A 24265-nucleotide genomic window follows, 5' to 3' on the forward strand; every position below is an offset into this window, starting at 1 on the left:
ATAAAAACATGGATTCCATGCTGCAGCAACTAATGGAGGCCAGCCTCCAGCAGCTGACGATAACATCTGCAGCAGCCGATAAGCGAGCAGAAACGTACAGGTTCCACGTGAACCTGTTGAAGAGGTGAAAAATGCTCCTCACACTACTGCCACCTGGGTGCTGAACAGACAGTCATTTCAGCACCACTGTTGTCGACTGCAGCAGAGCATGAGGTGGGGAAATAGAGCACAAATTGCGGCAGATAAACACTGCAACTCCTCACCCTCTCAGAGAAGACTGGAGAGGATAAAAGGGCATCACAACCTCAGCAGCTTGAGCAGCTTTTGTCTACGTGTCTATGCTGATCAATTCGGTTCTATGTCTTGCAGATGACGATGATGACAGCAATTCTCTCCCCCCCACTACCTACGCTTCCTCCGCACTCTGCTACCGACCTACACCACTCTGCCTGGCCCATAGCGACCACACTCCTCTCTAACACCTCCCTCACAGACTGCTGCCCCAGGACAGAGTGTCCCATGACCCTTCTGCACTCCCATTCTACAAAATAAAAGCTCTCTTAACCAGTCTCACTCTGTCTGTGTTCCACCTGCCGCTGCTGCTACACTATAAAACATTCAACCTTTCGTTCTTGAGATGTCACACTAAACAAGAATCTCATGCAAAAGCAAGGACACACAGAAGCATGGAATGATGGCAAAACCGTAGCTAGCCAAAAAAAAACAATAAAGGGCCTTGAGTTCCTAAACATGAAACTGCTGTGACCTCTTATATTTTTGGATCAATTCCAAATACTAATTGAGTCATCTGCTGGTTACAACAACAATATAGTCTATAGAATTCCTACAAACATTCAACCACTGGTTGAGATATTGCATTAATGAGAACCTCAGATGGATGGACAGACTTAGTGGTGGAGGAATAAAAAATAAATAAAAGGTCTGCATAAATACTAAACTCGGACACACTTATCTAACGTTATGGGGTGTAGTAATGACCAACTAGTGTTATCTACTTAGTAAATCTGAGAAAGTTATGTTTTAATAACTTTACTGTCCCATAGTTCTTCATTTTAAACACTTTTCTTGTTGATACTTACAAACGAGTAACCATTTCCTTCAGACTACTCACCTTTCACGACTTCTTTTTGCCTGCCTTCTTCATTTGTAGACGCGTTTAAAAAATGTGCATGTTCATGATATATCTATGCAACTCTACAAGTATCGGCACCCTATCTGCCTTTCTTTCTTTTTTAAAACTAGTTAGTAATATTCATTGCCATATCATAAGTAATTAGAAAAAATGTAATCTATGGTGTCATCTGGTGACAAATTGAGCATGCTTTAGCTACTTTCCCTAAAAAGAGTTGTGAAAGCTGGTTGACATGCTGTAGCGCAGTAAGGGAGTGATGGCTGCATGGACAGGAGTTGTGAACAGTGCTCACCCTACACTCGGGACAGCTGACTGAGGGGACAGAGTTGGAGTCCTGAGGATACTCCAGAGAGCAGAGACACTCCACACAGAAGAGCACATGGGGCAGCCTCCCCACAACCTTACCCTCTGTAAACAGCAATAAAACCACCAAAAAAAATCAAGTGCACTTATTTATGAAGCTAAACATCACATAGGGAAATTTCCCCCACTGCTCTTCTTAACATTTCACATGGCTAACATTTGCTGTGTGGAATTTGGTTATTTATCATTTTTAAGAAACCACGCTGCAAAAAAAAAAAAAAGAAAGAAAAGAAAATTAAGCTTTAATGCAAGACGTTAGCTAGCTAGCCAACTAAACTCAAGCTAACTCGAAGGCCATGTTTATCAATTAAGTCTCACTGTTTAACTTTAAAACGCTCACATTGAGGATGTAGTCTGCTAATTGTCAAAGGTTCACTAGCTAATTAGGTTAATTAGGTGTGTTCTGAACCCACATTGCATTCAGCGCATTCAGCAGTGTGTAACCAAGATGCGTCCGGAAAATACTTGTATAAGTAAATACAGAGAATTTGTTTAAAACATTTTTTTACCAGACAACGTGTACGGTAAGCCACAATTATTACATGCCACTGTAGCGTCCATTATGATGCTTTTTCACCGCGCACTTCACTTCCTTCAATGATGGAAAGCACTGGCTCTTTTAAGTGAACCGAATCCTTTGGCTTAGCTCTTCAATATGAGTCGATTCCTTCGGCTTCCGTACGGATCACTGCCATTTTTCTGAATCAGATTCAGAATCAGTTTTATTGGTCAAGTATGCTCGCACACTCAAGCAGGGATATGTATCATGCTATATAATTTAGCTAACAAACTGTCACCAAAGTAGCCGTGATGTGAAAACATGTAAACAGATGGGGGGTGGGGATGTAAAATAAATGAATAGATTTAAAGTGCATTACATTTATTCACTTAGCGGATGCTTTTATCTAAAGCGACTAACAAATGAGAAAAATACAAGCAAAGCGATATATATCTAGCAGAGAACAATACAAGTAGTACCAGTAGTAACAAGTAAGAACTGTTCAACTGAGTTAGATATTTTATTTATTTCATTCCTACAAAAACTAAATTCTAACACTGAAAATTAGTTTTTTTAAAAAAGGAGGGAGATATTTGAAAGATTAGGCTTTTAAAAACATCAGCAAATTTACATATAATTAGCTGCTTTCATTCAATTCAATTTATTTTGTAATTACTAAAAAAAAGATATCACAATACCAGGTGGATGGTGGCTTAGTGGTTAGCACGTTCGCCTCACTCCAGGGTCGGGGGCTCGATTCCCACTGAGGCCCTGTGTGTGCGCGGAGTTTTCATGTTCTCCCCGTGCTGTGGGGGTTTCCTCCGGGTACTCCGGTTTCCTCCCCCAGTCCAAAGACATGCATGGTAGGCTGATTGGCATGTCTAAAAGTGTCCGTAGTGTATGAATGGGTGTGCGAGTGTGTATGTGATTGTGCCGTAATGGATTGGCCTGTCCAGGATATACTTGTGCCCGATGCTCCCTGGGATAGGCGCCAGGTTCCTCGTGACCCTGAAGGATAAGTAGTATTGAAGATGGATGGATGGATATCACCTTACCTACAACATCATAGAAAAGTGTATTGTGACCTAATTTATCGCAATATCTATAACCAATTTATGGTTGTTGTTGTTTTGTTGTGTTTACATAGTTAATATTAACTAGCCTAGATAAACACAACAAAACAACAATAACAACAATAAATTGGAGTTGTTCCTTGTAATATATGACTTATATGTAAAGAATGAAATTGCTAAATGCAAAAAAATATGTATAATAAATAATTGTAATCGTTTATACAATAACTGATATGTATATCACAGGTTACAGTGACATTGTATTGAAGATTAAGAATACTCTTTAAGGGCCATGAATGAAGGCCTCTGGAAAGAAACCGTTCTTGTGCCTGGTGTATTGGAAGTTCAAATAAAGTGTGTCCAAGCCGTGTCCAGAAAATATTATGGTCTGGGATGTATTGCCTTCATTGCTTAACTAGTCTCATGTTCAGTGAGAACACATTAAAAAGACCAAATCAGCAGCTGATTTTATCATATGCATGTGAGGAAACCATGTCCTGCGCTGTGGTTATCTTCATTAAACATCATTGTAGCCAAGCCTTCATATTCCTACACCTGAGTTTACAAAAAAAAAAACAACACATTATATCATGGTAACTATAACACCAGTCGCATACAAACTAGTAAATTATGTGCCCTTTGTGCTTGTGCTGTTGGATCTTCGATACGAAGGTAAGAAGGTACTGACTTCATATACTGGATAGATAGTGTGGAAACTGAACTGTCACACAGCTGTACAGATTCTACAGAAATACTTTTCATTAGACCTCACTAGTCTTAAGGAATGAATCTCACAAGTTTCTTCTAGTGCACTAAGTAGTACTCTACATACAAAGCCAAGCTTTTCTATAGACTCTAAAGAGATGTGACTTGATAATGAGACCTCTCTGTGCTGATGATTATGATAAAGTCCAAGATAATGATGTGTGCTTTGTATTTAAAAAATGACACAGGAAAATTTGTGTCCATGTCTTTTATCAATAATAATAATAATAATAATAATAATAATAATAATTGCAAGCATAGTGAAATGCAATGGTATTATTCTACCCAACCATTTGTCACTATATTTTTACTTTACTATATCCTGGCCTGAGTTTACTTTTGATTAAAGGAGTGCTATGCAGCAGTGAGAACAGTGTCGAGAAGCACCTGGAGATGGGGAAGAAGCTCCTGGCTGCCGGACAGCTGGCCGACGCACTTTCCCATTTCCACGCAGCTGTTGGTGAGTCGGTGAGCTTTTCTCAGAAAGTCACCAGCAATCATTTCTTTATTTCTGCAAAAAAAAATATTCTGTCTGAATCTTAACCGACCACTTTCTGACATCCGTGTGTAGACGGTGACCCGAAAAAATACTTGGCCTACTACAGAAGGGCCACCGTCTACCTGGCCACGGACAAGTCTAAATCCGCTTTACCGGATCTAAGCAAAGTCATCGAGTGTCATGATTCCCCCTTGAAGCAGCGTGCTCTAAGCGCGAATGCGCGAGCACCTGCTTTTCCGTTGTTGACAGTAGTGACATCTGGACACGTGTGTTTTGTTTATGTTTCTGTCACGTCTCCTCCCTGTTCTGTCATTGGCTGGGATTTCACGTGTGTCTGTATTTTGCCCTCAGCAAGTTTAGAGGCTGATCAGTTTAGACGCTGATCATGTCCACATATATACCGCGCGCCTCCCAGCACACAACGCGGAAGATTATCCTAGAGTTAGATTGGTTTGTTTAGTAGTCATAGTCACGGTCCATGTTTAGAGTTCGTTCACGCTGGATTATCCGCTCCCAGTTCCTCGTCATAGTTGATGTTTCTCGTTTAGTTTATCGACCCTGTTTTCCGTGGCCACGACCTTGATTCATGTTTAACCCTGTGTATGCCTGTTTGCCGATCGCCTGACCTTCGCCTGTTTTGGATTATGTTTTGGATTTGTCTGCCTGTCTCTCTTTTAAAATAAACAACTGTTCATACTGCAATTGCATCCGTCCTATCTCCGCTCCGTCACGATACGTGACATCGAGTTAAACCTGATTTCACATCGGTGAGTTTTACTCCATGATAAGACATGAAAAGAAGATTGACATGCATCATGTTGAAAAGAGTTGGTGGTAACAGGTGATTTGTCACAGGCAAGACTTCAGAGAGGGAGCCTACTGTAACTCTTTGACTTGTCATTAAAGGAAAATTAAGTCATTAAAGGAAAATTAAGTCATTAAAGGAAAATTAAGTCATTAAAGGAAAAATCCACCATGAACAACTTGCATATTGATCTTTATAATTAACAGGTGGCATCCAGGATTCATTTTGTAGTGAAAATTTTGAGTTTACTTTTTTAGTTTAGACTTCTTTCATTGACCTGTTGGTCATTTTTCACTTTGGTTTCTTGTATTGCCCACAATCACGTTTGACAACATGCTAATATTGGTGACAGTAAAATTGCTATCTGTAGATTTCCCCCTGAGCTCCCTCCCCATAAAGAGTCTAGTTTCTAATCATCCCTAATCAAGCACAGCTTCATACGAGTCTTTATTAGCTGAATTAACTGCCGTAGATGGCCTAGACTAAATTAGAGCTGGGACTGATCCCCTGAATCAGAGTTCATCACATCTATGCAGCCATTAAGGACTTTGAAAGTGCTAAGGAGTACAGCGAGAATGACTGTCACCTACCCTTTGGCTTCTTAGGTTGATATTGAAGTGTGTCATGTTTTAATGTGTTCTAAACAGCTGGGCTTGTGTGACCACTAGGATAGCCCAGAAGAAGCTCATTAAAGCCTACAGGAAGTTCTCACAGCAGTGACACCCAGACAACGTCCAGGATCCTGAAGAGAAGAACAAGGCTGAGAAGAAGTTCATAGACATCGCACAGGCCAAGGAAGTGCTCACTGAGCCAGGTAAACCCTCAATCAGTTTTGTCTGCTAATATAAAAATACCAAGCTAAGCCGTTTTTTGATGTTGGTTTTTGTGTCCCATGCTTGAATAGTTTTACATAGATGAGGAATACAGTATATAAGTATGTAAGTACAGCCGCAGATAAAGAAGGATGAATCAGATTGGAATTCAGATCAAATTAACAGAAATTATGGTTGTGACTTGGTGATTAGTGGGGATGTTGAACACAGTCTGTGATATGTTTTTGATTTTTTGCTAATACAGATCTGCCAAAATAACTAACAGTCAAAGAGAAATAAACATGCATTTTGTTGGAAAGGACGGATCGGAACCATGCTTGCAGCATAAACGGTTAATTGTATTGGTTGAACTGATATTTAACTGTAATCTGCAGAAATATTATGATATCATATATAGGGAAATTACCCAGCGGTGGGTGGAGACAGACACACGGGAGGCCGTCGTAACGTTAACAAGTGAGATTTATTTTTATTTTTATTTATAACGTTCTGGAGTGTGTGTGTGTGTGTGTGTGTGTGCTCGCGTGTGGGCGTGACAGCGTGTGGTGAGAGGTCAGTGTATTGCGGGGTTGCCAGAGTCGCTCCGGGGCTTTCCGGTGAAACAGGGGCTCTTCTCAGACGTCAGGCAACGCCGCGTTTGTAGCTAGGGAGCGGAGAATTCGCTCGGGTCCGGGTCGTCTGAAAGAATACAAACAATACAAACAATACAAACAATACAAACAATACTGATAACTGGCAGTACTCCAGGCACACTTCATGTGAGAGAATTCTCTCCTTTCGAGCGGAAAAGCGGCCTTTTATACTCTCCCTTCGTCTGATGGATGGTGGAATTTTCACGTGCGGCGCGCCATTCATCACCAGAGGGTGTGTCTGCGGCTCCGCCCCACCTCCACGTGCTTTCCGACTGTCCAAAACATTGAAGCGGGGCTGTCTCTTCAGCGCCAGCGCGGCAGTCGCGGGAGGAGCGATTTTAGTTCCTTGTGCGCCGGCTGTCGGTCTGTCGCGACACATACAGTATAAGTTTACTTTATACAGTTATTACAAAATTAACATAAGTGTATGTCAGGCCTGCATGTATTGTTAGTATTTTTAGAACAATTATGAACTCTAATTGCAAGCACTTGCATAAGCATATTAACATTTTGTGCTGAATCTTGAAAATATGTAAAACATTTAGACCATGTGATACTGCATGCACTATGGCTGACTGGTGATCACGTTTGCCTCACACCTCAAGGGTTAGGGGTTCGATTCTCGCCTCTGCCCTGTGTGCACAGAGTTTGCATGTTCTCCTCGTGCTTTGGGGGTTTCCTCTGGATACTCCGGGTCCCCCCGACCAGTCCAGAGAAATGTGTTGTAACCTGATTGGCATCTCTAAATTGTCCGTAGTGTGTGAATGGGTGTGTGTGTGTGCAACTGCGCACTGCGTTGGTTTGGCATCCCAGCCCAGACTCTAGGCTCCCCGCCACCCTGTGTAGGATAAGGGGTACAGACAATGGACGGCTGGCTGATTCTGACCTTAATAAAATATATTGACTGTTGATTAACACTTTCTTGTTTGTATGTCTGTAAAATGAATTTTCCTTTCATTTTAGTAATTAAAAAGTATAGCCTACAATACTGAAAATAAAATTTAATGGTGGGTCACTGCAAATCCTATTCTTTTATTATTATACTGACATTGCAGAATTTCCAGAGGTCCAGACAGACTTTAATTTTTTTGGGCAGCATGTAGACTAAATGTCAAGGTGCATCGATCAACAGTATATTAGATTGGATGTAATGGTATTGTTTTTCCCCAGATGGAACGGTTAAAAAAATTAATCGATCACTGGTTCGGTGTGACGGTTATAAATAATTAACCTCTTGTAGAAGTGAATGTGTCGTTCATGTACCACATTCTTTGAGAATTGGCTAATTTTATTCCTGTTTGGCTTGAGCACTTTGAAATAGCAGAAAAGCAGTTTTCAGGTGTCTCCTATATCAATGTAAAAGGGGGAAAACTGTAGCTGCTTGCACCTCTGGTAATATAAAACACGAGTCTCGAAAGATGCTGGTATATCTGACACCTTTTCTCTGTTCTTGTGCAGAAACGAGGAGTTCATTTGACAAGGGTGAAGACCCAATGGACCCTGAGAGCAAGCACGGAGAAGGCCATCACCATTTCCACGGGGCCTGGGAGAGTTTCCAGGGCTTTAACCCTTTTGGCTCTGGACTGTTCAACTTTAAATTCAACTTTAACTAAGATCATCCAGGAGGACATCAGTCTGATCTGAATATATAGCATCAGGCATCCAGCGAGAAGTGTAACCTGTTGAACCTGTTTGACACTAACTGCCATAGATGTGGCTACAGAAGCCACTGTGGCATGAAGATGCATCATATGCTGTTGAATATTCTCAGACTTGCCAAGCTGAGCTAAGTGGTATTATATAAAGTAATTATTTCAGGGACCATCAGAGTGTGGGGGTTCATTCCCAAGCAACCAACTATCCTAAAACTATTGTGTGTGTGTGTGTGTGTGTGTGTGTGTGTGTGTGTGTGTGTATAGGAGACTGCACTATTTTTCTATCAGTTAAATAATGCTGCATTGTAAATACACAATTAAAGATATTACGTATTTAATTAAAAAGAAAGTGACATTATTCTCCGATTTCGCTGTTGTAATGCAAATCACTATTGGAGGATTCCTTTAGTTGAACTTTTCATTTTGTATAGCACTTACAGACATCGTCACAAAGCATCTGGACTGACAGATGTAGATTTAGATCCCTATCGAGCAAGCTGGAGGTGAAAAACTCCCCGAGACATCATGAAGAAGAAACCTAAGAGAGGAAGCAAACTCAAAAGGGTCCTGTTGACACTGGATAGTGGGATTACAAATCATTACCAGTATGCAGATGTAATAGAGGAAAAGGCAAACAAATGTGTTCGTGTCAACATCCTAGGATGAGTACAGCAGCAGTTTTTAGCAAGCACAAATCTGCACTATCAAGTGTTTTCTGGTTTCTAGCTTATTGTGAAATCAGACTACTGATTATACCTTGCTCTTGAAGCTAGCCCTTTGTGCACAAAAATGTAAATAATAAAGAGTAGGTGGAACAGGTAGAATCACTATCATCAGGGAGAGCAGATTAATATCTGTACACGTTGATGCAATAACATAACCCCAGACATAGCAGACGACCACTGATGAATGATAAACATTTTATTCCTGAAAAAATTCACATCCTTCCACTTCCAAGCTTAAAAAGAAAAAAAGAAGAAGAAAAAACCCAGGTCAGCATGGAGTGTCACAAACACAGCATGGCTTTTTCACTTTAAAGGGCTTGAAATCAAATGGAAACACAGGAATAATTCATGATGTGGATAAATAAATTGTAAAGCTTGTGCATGTGTTGGGGTTACTTTTACACATATTCCCCCACTCTGACATCCTCTCTGATTTGTTCAATCATATTGTAATGATTTTCCATTTCCTCTTCACTGTAATGGAGGAATAACAAGTTACACATGATACAAAAATCATGTACAACTTGATTAATATTTCACTTAAACCTCCGCTTTTGTGTAAACATCTAACAGTGATGCAACAGACGAACTCCTCGTGAGCTTATAGTGTTGAATGATTCAAGAATTTATCGTAAGAAATTACTGAGGAATGTGCAGATGCATTTTCCCTAGATACTCAACAGTGCAATTTTCCAAAACTGACCATAAGATGACAACAAAACACAATCCTTAACCTTTCCTTCCTAAGAGACTTGGCATTATTTTATGTGCAGCAGAGCTGACATATAACACAAAGAAAAAAGGTTAAATATACACAGTTTGAATCTTTTGAATATTACTGGTTCATTACAGACAAGATGTTCTGGCTTCTTTACCTTCAGTTCTGTTACAAAAGGATTAGTCTTACATGTTCTGATAGAAAATGTGACCTATTGTACCTTTAAAATGTAGACTTCAGCCATCAAGATTCATAAATAGAAAACTGAAATGTTTTTAAAATGTCTCTGTTCTTCCTCTTCTGCAGAGTTCGAGGCCAGTGTAATATGTCCTGGTTCAGTTTGTGGATCTCTCTGTGCACTTGTAGAGCTATACAAGAGGGTTTTAGTTGCAAACGTCACTCTTTCCTCTCAAAAGGTGCTAAAGTTCATCATGACGGCTGCCTGTAGAAACTGACAAATCACACTTCTGAAAATAGCTGCAATGTTACCATGATGCATGGAGGACACATTTTGAAAAGTAACGTGCAGCTAAATACATACCAAAGTTACAGCATTTTGGTCATGAAAGGAGGAGATGTTAGATCTGGCTCACCTGTACACTGTGTCTGTGGGGCAGATGACTTTGTGCTCTCTTTCTGACCTTTGACCTGCTTCAGGAGCTGCTTGATCTCACTATCGTATCTGGACCACTCGGGCACAATCCGTTTGGCGGCACTCAGCTTCGGCTCTTTGGTCTTTGGATTATTACACTACAGAGACTTGCCAGACAGAGCAGTTTCATCAGGCACTGCACAAAAACTCAATGCCAGCTACAGAGAGAGCATATAGAGCCTTCTTTAATATCCTGGCTGGAGAAAAACTATTTTACCTTGTGTTTTGGCCATGTGCTGAAATTGTTCTTGTAACATTTGGAGCAGTGGGTCATATGAAGTCAAACTAGTGATTTAGAGCCAAGCAAACAAAGCTTGTTCAAGTATAAAACACCACTAGACCAGTGGTTCATCTATCAAAGTGTGCATACATGTTCATAGAAAGCGCAAGTACACACAAGAAAATTTTCTATCTTTGTATGCTTGTATCTTTCTCATTTGTAAGTCGCTTTGGATAAAAGCGTCTGCTAAGTGAATGAATGTGAATATATATATATATATATATATATATATATATATATATATATATATATATATATATATATATATATATATAATGTGTGTGTGTGTGTGTGTGTGTGTGTGTGTTGGGTGTGGGACAGAGAAATATATAAGTAAGTTTTTACTAAAACAGTCTTCTAACTCGTTTTAAACAAACACATTATAATAATATTTAGTACTGTGCATACAGTATTAAATAGTTATATTTATAGTTTGTTACAAAAATACTAATAGATTGCCTCTTTTTATGTATACAGATAGAAGTTCTTATGCTACTTGTGTACAGCGTTTGATGCCGTATGCGTGACAAAAGAAAAAGGTTTTTGACTTTTTTCACACACGGAACAGCTCTTTTTCTAGACATGTGGGTGGCTCTTAAAAGAGCCGTTGTGTTCGCGTCGTTCGGTGTTAGAGCGTTTAACCGCCGAAGCCGTACAGGGTGCGTCCCTGGCGTTTCAGGGCGTACACCACATCCATGGCGGTCACGGTCTTTCTCTTGGCATGCTCGGTGTAGGTGACGGCGTCGCGGATCACGTTCTCCAGGAACACCTTCAGCACACCGCGAGTCTCTTCATAGATCAGACCAGAAATACGCTTTACACCACCACGGCGAGCCAGACGGTGAATAGCCGGCTTGGTGATCCCCTGGATGTTATCGCGAAGCACCTTGCGGTGACGCTTTGCGCCTCCTTTGCCGAGTCCCTTACCACCCTATATGACAAAGTCATATTCAGAAAGAAAGAAAAAAAAAACTTACATAGTCAAGGTACAATTACACGAAAAAAGTGTCCCACACTGAAGAGTCTTTAAACCAAGATGTGCTGCTTTTTAATCTTCTTAGCTCTTTTTGAATGTCTTTGAGAACAACATCACTGGATATAAACGTTTGATTTATAGTCATTCTGGCTCTTGTTTTCCAGAGTTTAGATTTAGTCAAACATATTATGAACCAAATGAAGTCATGCTGAGTCTTGCTACAATTTTCTTTAAAAATGCCATAGAAAATTGAGTTCATATTTATTTCTATATTGAGACCAACGATTTTTAATTTAGCCCATGTTTCTTTAAAGCGATAAAAGGCATCAGGCATCTACTGGTTTTTACAAAACAGCTCCATTTAACAACCGCTCTTACTGGGAGCCTTCTTACAGCGACTAACCAAGTTGTATCTCTCAGGTGTTCAGATAGGATTTTATTCTGTAAGTTTTGGAGACATTCTTTGTTTTGGTCTTCCTCCAAATTTCTGAAAGCCACAGGGTTACTATAAACTCGATCAACAATTAAAAGATATATTTCTTTGCTCGAGTCTTCCACCCAATCGATGTTTAGATCTTTAAATTGGTTAGTGAAGTCGGAAAACATCAGCTTATAATACGGAATTCCTTTCCTCGATGGACCTTGCTGCGGGGGTTTCCTCTGGGTACTCCGGTTTCCTCCCCCAGTCCAAACACATGCATGGTAGGCTGATTGGCATGTCCAAAGCATCCGTAGTGTATGAATGGATGTGTGTGATTGTGCCCTGTGATGGATTGGCACCCTGTCCAGGGTGTACCCCGCCTTGTGCCCGATGCTCCCTGGGATAGGCTCCAGGTTCCCCGTCACCCTGAAGAGGATAAGCAGTATGGAAGATGGATGGATGGACGAACGCTTCAAGGTTAATTATTTGTCATGCTATACCTGCAAATAGACGATGTACTGAGTGATTACGATTACAATAATTTACGGCTGCAACAACTAATCGATAATAATCAATTATGAAAACCTTCGGCAACGAATGCCATTATCGATTAATTAGTCTGCTGACGTCACGGGTGGCGTTTACGTATGAAGTCGCTTTCATGAAAACACAGGTGCAAAACAGATAACCTGGCGGTAAAAAAAGTGTGCATCCCAAGTCATCTAAGGCGTGGGAGCATTTTACATTAAATGCAGCAAAGAAGATGGTAATGTGCATGTTCTTCAAAGTGGAGTTTGTGTGACGCGGGAGTACCACAGTGATGCACGAGCACATGAAACGAAAACACGGTGTCACGGACGAAGGTGGAACATCAGCACGGTAAGCAAAAACCTGAGTATATCCACATTATATGAAGATGTGAAATGGTATAGTCTAGTTTAATTCCATGCTATTGTGTAAAAAGCTTTGTTTACTAACTTCGGGACAGTCACACTAGATGTATTTTGTCTCGAGCATCAGGTTGTGCAGCATATTGATGGATTAAAATCGCGCTACCACAGAAACAGGTTAAATTAAACACGGTGTGAACAAAGTCAAGCAGTGAATGTAAAGGCAGCTGATAACAGCAGCAGTAAAAGATTTTGTAGTCACTGTAGTGGTTTTCATCGAATGCTTATGTGTTAGTGTATAATTGTTCCTGTCCTTTTAAACAAGCCTGTTAGCTTGCTGCGTTTCTCTGTGTGTCTGCTACAGTTAACTTTGATCTGTGTTTCAAATGCCATCTACTGCGGCTCTACTGTTATATACATTAACAGAATGAATTATATATTTGAGATATTTTTGGTTTATATTGTCACATCTGAAGTACAGCATGTCTGTGTAAAAGAAATTTAACAAAAATTATATTAATTATATATTATTTAGATTTCTTATATTAATCACGGTTGCCATCAGCAATTATCATTATAAACAATGAAAATATTAATTTACATATAAATTGCTTCTTGCATACTCAATTGCTGTTTTTTAAATTTATTTATTTCAGAAAGAAACAGCTCTCCATGAGTGAATTTGTTCGGAGGAGAAATCCCCCATGCACTAAAACAAAATTTTTACCTTTGTTTTTGATTATTTATATTTTGGGTATTATTTAAAGTTTTGCTGCTTAAAACTGGACAAACTGTAGACAAATGACCAACATTTGAAAGGTTTAAATGTAAAAATGAAAGATTATATTAGTAAAACTGTATGTGCCTTTTGCATTTTTTTTAAAAAGTCCAAGCACAAATACCCTGAGGGTATTGGGGGTTTATTTTATTATAATAAACAAAATCTAATTGAAAAAAAAGTTTAGTTAAAAAAAAATCAGATTAATCAGAAAAAATAATCGTCCGATTAATCAATTATCAAAATAATCGTTAGTTGCAGCCCTACAATAATTAAAGAACAATACATCATACTTTTTATGAGCCTATGAATATAAACCTGCAATTCCCTTCAAGCCATCATTACTGTATGAGTTGATCTTACAGAAAATTAAACCGCACCCATTATGGCTTTGAAACGTGCCTAATTTTGTTATAAAAAGGTCTTGTACAATAGATTTATATGCATCCAAGGTTATATATATATATATATATATATATATATATATATATATATATATATATATATATATATATATATATATAGGGTGAGGGTTTAATGTCATCATGATTTAAATTGCAACATTACCTTTTTTCAACCCAGCGTCAAAAACGACTCGTTAAATGATTCATTCTAAAAGATTCACTCTAAAGTCCTCCTTTCAGAGAGCATACGCTGTTCTGATTGGTCAGGTGTCCCAGTCTGTTGTGATTGGTCTACCGCTGTCAGCGTGTCGAAAAGGAAACGCCCACTACCATAATGAGTTTCAGCTCAGTCTGTTCCCGAGCAGCCGATGAAGACCAGATCCAGGGATTTTTATTACAAACCTATGTAGGTTAGTACAGGAAGTAAGTCTGGAATTACTAACGACTCGTTTCAGCTCTTGAGAATCGGTTCCTTCTTTTGTGGGTTAATAAACCCGTTTGTCGTACGCTTTGATTTTTGAAACTTTTAAATATAATAGGTGCACTTTAAAATAAAAAAAGAATCAGGACTTATAAAAAGGTACATCTTACATACTGTACAAACCATATATTCAGCAGAAACTTTTTGTTTCAAAGTAACTGACAGGTGATGAACGTTTAGCACATAGCTGGAGGGATATTAGTGATTATGGATCTTCGGGAACCAAACAGGATTTGAACTCGCAGTCGTTCAGGCCACATGCTTGGTCAAACTGCAGATTTGCAGTGTCAGTGTTGTGAAGACTATTGTTACTTGTAACTGGTACTCAGCTGTTGTCAGAAACACTAGACTGGCTCATGCTGGAGTCAAAATTGAAAGAGTAAAGGCTCACAGGGACAAAACTGTTTAACATCCTTTTAACTGCACGGATATTTAATCTAAAAGTTACCAGGCAACTTGACAACATTCTGCAAGGCAACCCAGTTTGAGGAAGGGCTGCACTGTTTGCTCAAACCTTTTGTAGCGTTGAACTACATCATAATGACTAAACTGTAAGGAGAAGTGCAGAGAAGCAGAGCTCTAGCACATTTAATTGATGTCACGTCATGCAGAGCTGATGGAATAGTAACTTTGACATTTGAATGTTTCCCGCTCATGTTCACAAAGCTCCAGCCCAGGATCTATGGTTGCCCATAGAGTGTCTCTAAAATGATTGACAGGAGGCACATCCAAACACAAACAAGCTTTCCAGACCAGAAGTCTGTTTTTTTTAAACAGGTTTTCTAAGTGACTTGATGCACTTTTGCTAAGGCCACAACTTAATCCATTATTTTTATCATGTTCTACACATCTCCCAGGTTATTTGTACAAGTGAAAAATAAATAAATAAATAAAATTATTGCACCTTTTAAAGGAAGATGAACAATGCGCTCATTTTTTTTACTTTACAGTCCCCACAAAACAACTTTGAGAGCTGTGATTTGATTCAGTATGACGACGTATTTCTTTTTGAAACAGGAAATAAGAGTGGCGGCATGTTGAAGTGTTACACAACAGCTAACAGTGTTTGGGATACGCCCAGCTCTGAAGAACATTGATGCTAATGAGCTGCTACTGTTGAGCAAGACCCGCCTCAAGACCCCCACATTCCTACACATTCTAGAGAGCATTTAATTGGACAAACACAAGTCTGGTGCATGTTGAAGCATTAATATTGTATCATTTTTCCCCAGAAGTGACTTTTTAATTTTTTTTTTAACTATGGTATTGGAGGCCATAACAGATACAAAAACATCTCGAAACACCAGTTTTGATTTCAGGAGCAGCAATTTAAAGACTTTACCAGAACAATCCAGAAAATATATGAAAGATAAAAATATGATGATTGTATAGCCAAAATCAAAAAAGAATGCAAACAAGTATAAAATTAAATTCATTTGATCTGAAATGTGAACAGAACTTCCATCCAAGCCCTAAAACTAGATAAAGAGAACCCAATTAAACAAATGCATTATAGTTTTCACATTTATTCACTGAGCACAATTACCCAACATTAAACACCTTTGCTGAAAAAAGTATGTAAACTTTTGATTTCAGTAACCGGTGTGAGACTTTCGAGCAGCAATAACTTGAAGCAAACATTTCCGATGACTCACTCAATCCTGCACAATGGGTTTGAGGAATTTTGGCTCACTCCTCCTGCTTCAACTCAATGATGCCGGCAGACTTCTTTGCACGAACTGCTCTTTTTAGGTCCTCCACAACATTTCTATTGGGTTAAGGTCTGACTTGGCCATTCCAAAATGTTCAATTTCTTCTGCTTTAACCATTTCTCTGTAGACGTACTTGTGTGCTTAAGGTTGTTGTCTCTGCTGCAAGGCCCACTTACAGTTAAGCTTGAGTTCACAGACAGATACCCTGACATTCTCCTGGTACAATCTAGGATTCATAGGTCCATCAATAATCGCCAGCTGGTTCGGACCCAAAGGCGCCCCAAACCATAATGCTGCCACCCCCATGCTTCACGGTTGGGATGAAGTTCTTATGTTGGGATGCTATTTTCGGTTTGTATCGAACAATGATTTTCAATTAAAGCAAGAAGTTCTATTCTGGACTCATCTGTCCACAGAACATTCTTCCAGTAGGCTCCTGGCATTTCCACATGGTTGTGAGCAAACTTCAGACAGGCAGCAGTGTTCTTTTATGGAAAGTAGTGGCCTGTAGGTTCTCAGATGTTACCCTGGGGTCCTATATGACTTACTGTGATATTATTCACCACACCCTTGGAGTAATCTTTTTTGCTGGACGCCCAGTCCTTGGGAGAGTAACAGTGGTGCTGAATTTCCTGCATCTGTATGTCATTTACCTCACAGTGGATTGGTGGAAGCCAAACTCTTTAGAAATGGCTCTGTAATCCTTTCCAAGCCGGTGAGCATTGACAACTCTCTTTTTCTGAGGTCCTCAGGAATGTCCTTTGATCGAGGCAAGGCACACTTCCATAAACCTGTGAGGTGAAGACCAGACTTTGAGGGTGAAGACCCAAGTTAATGTCCTTGAAACATGGGCGGGCCTAATTGCCATTCCCTTGATTGAAACGCCTGACTTCAATCAGCCCCATTTAAATGAACTCGTACTCCTAGACTTCACATTCCTTCTCCTACAAAGATATTTAACGCTGGATCATTTTTGCTTAATAAATAACTGTAAAAACTACTGTTTTTTTTTTTTGCATCTGTTGTTAACCGGGTTCTCTTTTACCTAGTTTAAGGACTTCGATGAAGATCTGATCAGGTTTCAGGTCAAATGTATGGAGAAATACAGAAAACTGTAAACGTTAAACTTTCTAGCCGCACAGTAGCTGTAGATCAAATGAGTCATATTTGCTTGCAGTCGCTCACGTTTTTGTGGTAGGAAATCGTGTTATTGACACAGAGCTGTCGATGCATGTATGTTTAGACAGGCATGGGCAAACTACGGCCTGAGGGCCATATACGGCCCGTTGGGATTTTTAATCCGGCTTTAATCCGAACTTGTCCAAATTATATGATTAAACCTCAGTGTGGTGTATTACTCTCTACTTCACTTTTTCGCTTTGCCCTTTGAGCCCTTCTGTAAAAATGAGTGGACCAAAGAAAAGAAAAGTGGACAGTGAGTGCCGAGTGTTTAATAAGGAGTGGACAACAAAATATTTTTCCACTGAAGTCCGATCAATGGTTGTATGCCTGATATGCCAAGAAACTGTTGCGGTTTTCAAAGAATACAATATCAGCCGTCACTTTGCCACGAAGCATGCCAACTATGCTAGCAAGCAGTCAACGCAAGAACGGGCGGCTACGGCTCAGAGGTTGATGGATAATTTACAGACTCAGCAAAAAAATTTTCACCGACAAGCTGCGATTCAGGAGTCAAGTACCAAGGAAAGTGTTTTGCTGGCATTCAAATTAGCAAAAGCTAGCAAGCCTTTCTCCGAAGGCGAGTTTTTGAAAGAATGCATGGTAGAGACAGCAGGTCTCCTGTGTCCGGAGAGCAAAGGCAATTTTGAAAAAATCAGTTCATCACACAGGACTGTGACTCGCCGTGTGGAACTAATTGACGAAGATATCACCAGCGAATTGAACAAAAAGGCGGAGTCTTTTAAGTTATATTCACGAGCACTGGATGAAAGTAACGACATAAAAGACACTGCTCAGCTCCTAATTTTATCCGAGGGATTAACGACAGTTTTGAGATAACGGAGGAGTTTTTGACCATGGAGTCCCTGAAAGGAAAAAGACGGGGAGAGGACTTGTATAACCAGGTGTCTGCTGTCATCGAGAGAATGAAGATACCTTGGAGTAAACTTGCCAATGTCACCACGGATGGATCCGCAAATTTAACTGGAAAAAACGTTGGGGTGTTGAAAAGAATCCAGGACAAAGTGAAGGAGGAAAACCCTGAGCAGGATGTTATTTTCCTTCACTGGAATCTCTGAATTCATCAGGAATCTCTGTGTAAGTCTATATTGCAGCTTAATCATGTCGTGAATCCGGTCATAAAACTTGTTAACTTTATACGAGCAAGGGGACTTCAGCATCGTCAGTTTCTTACGTTCCTGGAGGAAACTGATGCGGATCACCAGGACTCCTCTACCACTCTCGTGTCCGCTGGTTAAGTTTGGGAAAAGTGTTTCAACGAGTGTGGGAGCTAAAAGAGGAAGTTATCGCATTTTTGGAGTTATTTTGGAAATCCGACGAATTTCCTGAGCTAAGCGACAACAACTGGCTTTGTGACTTTGCGTTTGCTGTGGACATATTTTCACACACGAATGAGCTGAACGTCAAGCTACAGGGGAAAGATCAGTTTGGGCACGACATGTACACAAATGTTAGAGCCTTCAAATCCAAGCTGACTTTATTCTCCAGTCAAATTTCAAACAAATCTCTCTTTCATTCCCCCACACTAGCCATGGAGAAAGAGGCGTCCCGAAACGTGAAGAAATACAGATCACTGGGCGACCTGCACAGAGAATTCTGCCCTCGGTTCAGCTGGTGTCCTGTCCCCTGTCACAAGACCCTGAAACAGCACCACAGGAGCTGCAATTGGTACTGATCGATCTTCAGTCTGACTCCATCTTAAAGGAGAAGTTCAACTCTCTTAAACTGAATGACTTTTATGCTTCACTTAATGAAGAGACGTTTCCAAACCTCCAGAGGGCGGCACAGAAGATGCTGACATGGTTTGGCTCGACCTATGTATGTGAGCAGACATTCAGCGTCATGAACATCAACAAAGCCCCTCACAGATCCAGGTTAACTGACCAACACCTCGGATCTATCCTGAGAATTGCCACAACAAAACTAACTCCAGAGTTTGATGCACTGCAAAAAAGGGAGATCAACAGCACTGTTCCCTCTGAAACTGGACGCGGGTTTCTCTACTGTGTTATCAGATTGATGCATTTTCAAAAACAATTGGTACAATGAGCCTTGCATATTCATGCTTTGCTACCTGTTAAAGGCCAAATCCTTTCATGTAATGGCTTTTACATGTCATTTATATTAGTTCACACAAACACTCCATCCGTCTGTTCCTGGCCCGGCCCCTCTGTCAAATTGTAGAACCCATTGTGGCCTGCGAGTGTCGTGAATAAAATCAACCTTTTAGCCTAGGTCAAAAACTTCAGAGACAGAGAGTTTAGTAGATGTCAAAAAGTAAATAAACTTTATTGGAAATCAATAAAGTGTGACAGTCTGCAGAGTGTCCGGATTATGCATACACAAACATGTCTTTATATACCTATCTCCACAGCATAGTCTCTGTAGGTAAGGTTTTGCTTTTCCTCGTTGAAAATAGACCAATCTTCTTTTGCCACAATTAAATATTCATGTCTATGCGTTATCTTAAATTTGTGGAACATGCGCAGTTAGTTGTTTTTATTGAAAAGGTTTCATGAGCACAAGGTTTCTTTTACAAAAAAAGGTTTCACACAGGCTTGTGTGTCTTTACCTTGACTCCCTTCTTAGGGCTCAATGAGCATCTGTCTGTCTCTATCGGTTTTCCCCGCTGATATCTACCTCCTTTCCCGAGGCCCTCTCTAATTTCTCTAATCTCTTTTAATCCCTACTTTGTATCTGCCTCAAAGTTATTTACTCACGCATGCGAATATCTACTGCCAATTTTTATTGCTGTGGAGACAGGAGACAGCTAATACAGAAGAACAATTGTTGTGCACTGAAACACAGTTCATTCAACTCAAATCCACTCAGAATATAACCTGATCAAACATTGTTCTATGGATTTAGATTATGCTTCTAACCATTGATTATACATATAGATTATGTTTTTTAACCAATATTGATTATATGATAATGCTCAAGTAATAATTCTAAATGTTGGTTACATATTGAATTCACTTCATTAACATATCCAGATGTCAGTTACACATATTGTTTGCACTTCAGATATTTTCCATATATTCTCCCCCTCTGGGGCTTACTAAGCCCCATCTAGCTAGAGAGAGTAATCTCACAATCCAGTCCCTTCATTTACACTAACTAGTGATCAATGTATGACCACGTCAGCCTTCTACCAATGACCAAATCCTGAAACCACTCTCTGGAGACCAGAAACAAACATCTCCCATTGGCTAGAAAGGAGTAAAAGATTCTGTCTCTTTCCCTACCCACAAAAATCAAGACATTGTTTGTAAGTGTGAGCATGCGTTTGGTTCAGCACTTGCCTGTGGTTGTCATCGTTATGTAGAGTACACAGTTGATTAAGCACATATAGCTGATACAAGTATAGACTAATAAACATGAATACGAATCAAATTTTCTCAGTTTGATTAATCATGACAGTGATCACCCTGTCTCTTAATCACACTTTATATTGTAATAGAAAATGTAAAAAATTAAAAATAGAAAAATGGAAAAAGCAAAAAATAAAAACTCCATCACATCCTTTTTCAGGGGATGTGTTAATGTTTGTCTTCTAGATACTTTGCATATCGCGGGGACCACCCTTGAGGAGAGGTCAAACTAGCACTTACACCCATGGCATGGCTCATCATACTACTTCTTCGTCCTCACAGGAGGAACTGGAATCTGTTCCATCCTGTTGCAGCCGATCAGAGTTCCAATCTGGCTCACTGATTGTCTCATTCAGTTCTAGTTCAGTACTGTTTTGGAGACTAGTCAAGGGCTGAAAAGTCAATTATGGAAAAGTTGTCCTGTAAAGAACGTCTGCTTGGGCCTCTTTCTCCTTCAGCAGGTGTATCAGGCTCGTCAGAACCGCTCTCAGCAGCAGGAGCCCTTCTTTCCTCCTGCTCTGTTGGTACGACCCCTGACAGACCTTCTTCTTTGCCATCACCTGAGACTGCCATTCTCCTTTATCTTCATTTAGACCCTCTCTCACGTCTTGTCTTGTTCTTTCTTCTGCAATGTCAACCACTGGATCGTCCCCTTCGATCAGCTGATCTTCCTTTCTCCTAGGTCTTAATCTAAGTGCTCACTTTGTACGGCCTTTCCCTTCTGGGCTGGAACACCACTAGGTACACCTGTTCTCCAGGAGTCACAGGACAAGGAACTTCTGTCTCCTCTCTCAGTCCCCAGCTCTGGTCCTGTGAATAGATAGCTTCATACATAGCAGTTAGTTATCGCATATATGCTCTTAGTTCCATCTGTAATTACTTCAGCGGCAGTTCTTCATAAGGACCTCTCAGGTATGACACAGACATGGGTTGGCCCATAGGCATTTCATGCGGTGTTAGATGCATATTTCTGTTAGTCTGCATGCGATAGGTCATTAGTGCAGGAGGTAGAGCATCTACCGAAAAGAGTTCAGAGTCAGCACAAATTGCGTTAAACTTAGCCTTAAAGGTACCACTTACCTTTTCCACTATTCCCTGTGACTAAGGGTGATAAACACATCAAAATTTTAATTTAATCACAGTTACTGTAACACTGTTTTTTAAACGAATGCTGAGCCATTGTCAGAGCTAATCTGAGATGGTATGCCGTCTCTAGGAATTACCTCTCTGGTTAAAAATTGAATCATTGTTCCAGCAGTTTAGTCTGCTGATTGTATTGCCTCCCTCCATCTGCTAAACCTGTCTATCACCAGGTGCTTAAACGGTCCTTCTAGCATTGATATGAGCCCTGTCGATACTGATTTTCCCTTTCTGACATTGTTTTGAGCATAAATTTCACACTCAGGTTATTATTCACCATTGCCTGGAAGTTTAAAAAAATAATAATAATTATCCATAATTGCCTGTAAGTACAGAGACCAGTCCTCTTGCTGTTTTATCTTTTCCCATAACTTCCCCTCGCGCACTAGTTAAAACCATGTGCATCTGAAATTCATACAGTGAGAAGTGCAGTAGGTACAATCAGAATTCAATTAAACTATTTGCTCGGTATGTTAAAGTGGCGTTCCAGCACTTTTACTAAAACCTCACTGCATTCAAACAGCTCCAAACGGATGACGCTATCCATGGGCACAATCAGAGTCAGTGTATATATTAGCAATTCTACCGTAACCAGTTCGCACTCTGTAGTGATAGCTTTTAATTCGGCCAATTGGGCAGAACAGGGTGCTCACAAAATCTTCCAGATGGAACGTCTAAAAAGTTCAAACTTTAACTCGAGGAAATATGAATTTCGGCTAGGCAATCGTGAGTGTTCTCAGTGACTGGCTCCACAGAATTAATTAGGCAATACAACACTACAGTTGGTGTATTAGACACACTAATTAGGTTTAATATTTAAATTTTGGGTGACACATAGAATAACTTCATATCCTGTTCTTTGATGAGCTGTCGTGTTGCATGTGGATCTAATTCAAAATAGAAGTGACCTGGTGTGATGAGTGTAAGATCAATGTGTGAGAGCAACTTTCCCAGTGATCTGCACTAAGAGAGCAGCTCGAGCCATGGCATGCAAACGTGCTGGCGATCCTTGTGACACCAAATCCAATGTTTTCGATAAATAAACTAAAGACCTGCAAGCGCCCCCATACTCCTGAGCCGGGACCCCTGCAGCGACGCCCCCTCTCTCAGACGGTTAATACAGGATAGAATAAAGCAGGATAGAATAATGAAAGCGCTCTGAAGTCCTTGTACTAAACCACTACTAATATATATATATATATATATATATATATATATATATATATATATATATATATATATATATATATACACATACATACACACACACACGAAACTCAGAGCATGACATCATTCTGTGTACCGATAAGAAGCAGTTTGAGGCAGTTCAAACAGGCTTTGTTTTAGGATCTTAGATGATGTTTAGACGAACATTGAACAGAAGAACATGTTTGTGTCTCTTTAAGCAGATAAACATTCTGATCTCAGTGACATCACATGGCCTTCTGAGTCGTTATCCTCACATGAGAATGAAACAGAACAAGAACAAAACTATTTCAAAGTAAAAATGAATAATTTCCCTCACAGTGTAATGAACAGAATCTGCTGTTTGTTAATAACTGGAATCTGTTCTGGGAGCGTCCTAGGTTGTTTCGTCCTGATGGCCTGCACTCCAGCAGCCTCGGAGCGGAACTGCTGTCTGACAACATCTCCAAGACGCTACACACCAAGTGACTACAGTAAGCACATCATCTACAATAACAACGTTCATCATAAGCAATGTTCAATTAATAGTCCAACACCTGTAGTACATACTATAGAGACTGTGTCTGTTCCCCGAGCTGTACAAATACATAGACAATTTCAGAATGTTTGTTTTAGTAACCTAATTAACCTAAAATTAGATCATACTGAATGCACATCCAGCACCTTTAATCTGAAGCTAGGACTATTAAACATTAGATCTCTTGCGTCTAAGGCTCTTATTGTTAACGACATCATTACTGATCAGGAATGTAATTTAATGTGTTTAACGGAAACTTGGATTAAACCAAACGAGTACATAACATTAAATGAAGCCAGTCCTCCTGGATACAGTTATGTACATCAGCCTCGTTCAACTGGTAGAGGAGGAGGTGTTGGTCTCATCCATAGTCAAAATCTAGTCGTCACACAAAAACCTAGTCATAAATTTAATTCTTTTGAAATTCTTTATACCAGCATAACTTATGTAGCCACAAAAAATGTCAATTCCTCTAATTATTATTTACAGACCCCCAGGGCCATATGCTGAATTT

General features: G+C 39.9%; 1 long non-coding RNA gene across 4 annotated transcripts; it reads left to right on the forward strand.

The window, feature by feature from the left end:
* Positions 1–1877: 1877 nt before the first annotated feature.
* LOC128630801 (uncharacterized) lies at positions 1878–9085 on the forward strand. 4 transcript variants are annotated; one of them, XR_008395035.1, is made up of 4 exons: positions 1878–2040; positions 4203–4313; positions 5805–5971; positions 8081–9085. It is a non-coding gene; the product is annotated as an uncharacterized LOC128630801 (long non-coding RNA). The 4 variants fall into 4 exon arrangements; XR_008395034.1 differs by having other exon boundaries at positions 5826–5971; positions 8081–9083; XR_008395032.1 differs by lacking the exons at positions 1878–2040; positions 4203–4313 and adding an exon at positions 4683–5119 and having other exon boundaries at positions 8081–9082.
* The last annotated feature ends 15180 nt before the right edge of the window (positions 9086–24265 follow it).

The sequence above is a fragment of the Ictalurus punctatus genome, unplaced genomic scaffold (assembly GCF_001660625.3).
Source record: "Ictalurus punctatus breed USDA103 unplaced genomic scaffold, Coco_2.0 Super-Scaffold_100060, whole genome shotgun sequence".
In the NCBI taxonomy this organism is placed as follows: domain Eukaryota; kingdom Metazoa; phylum Chordata; class Actinopteri; order Siluriformes; family Ictaluridae; genus Ictalurus; species Ictalurus punctatus.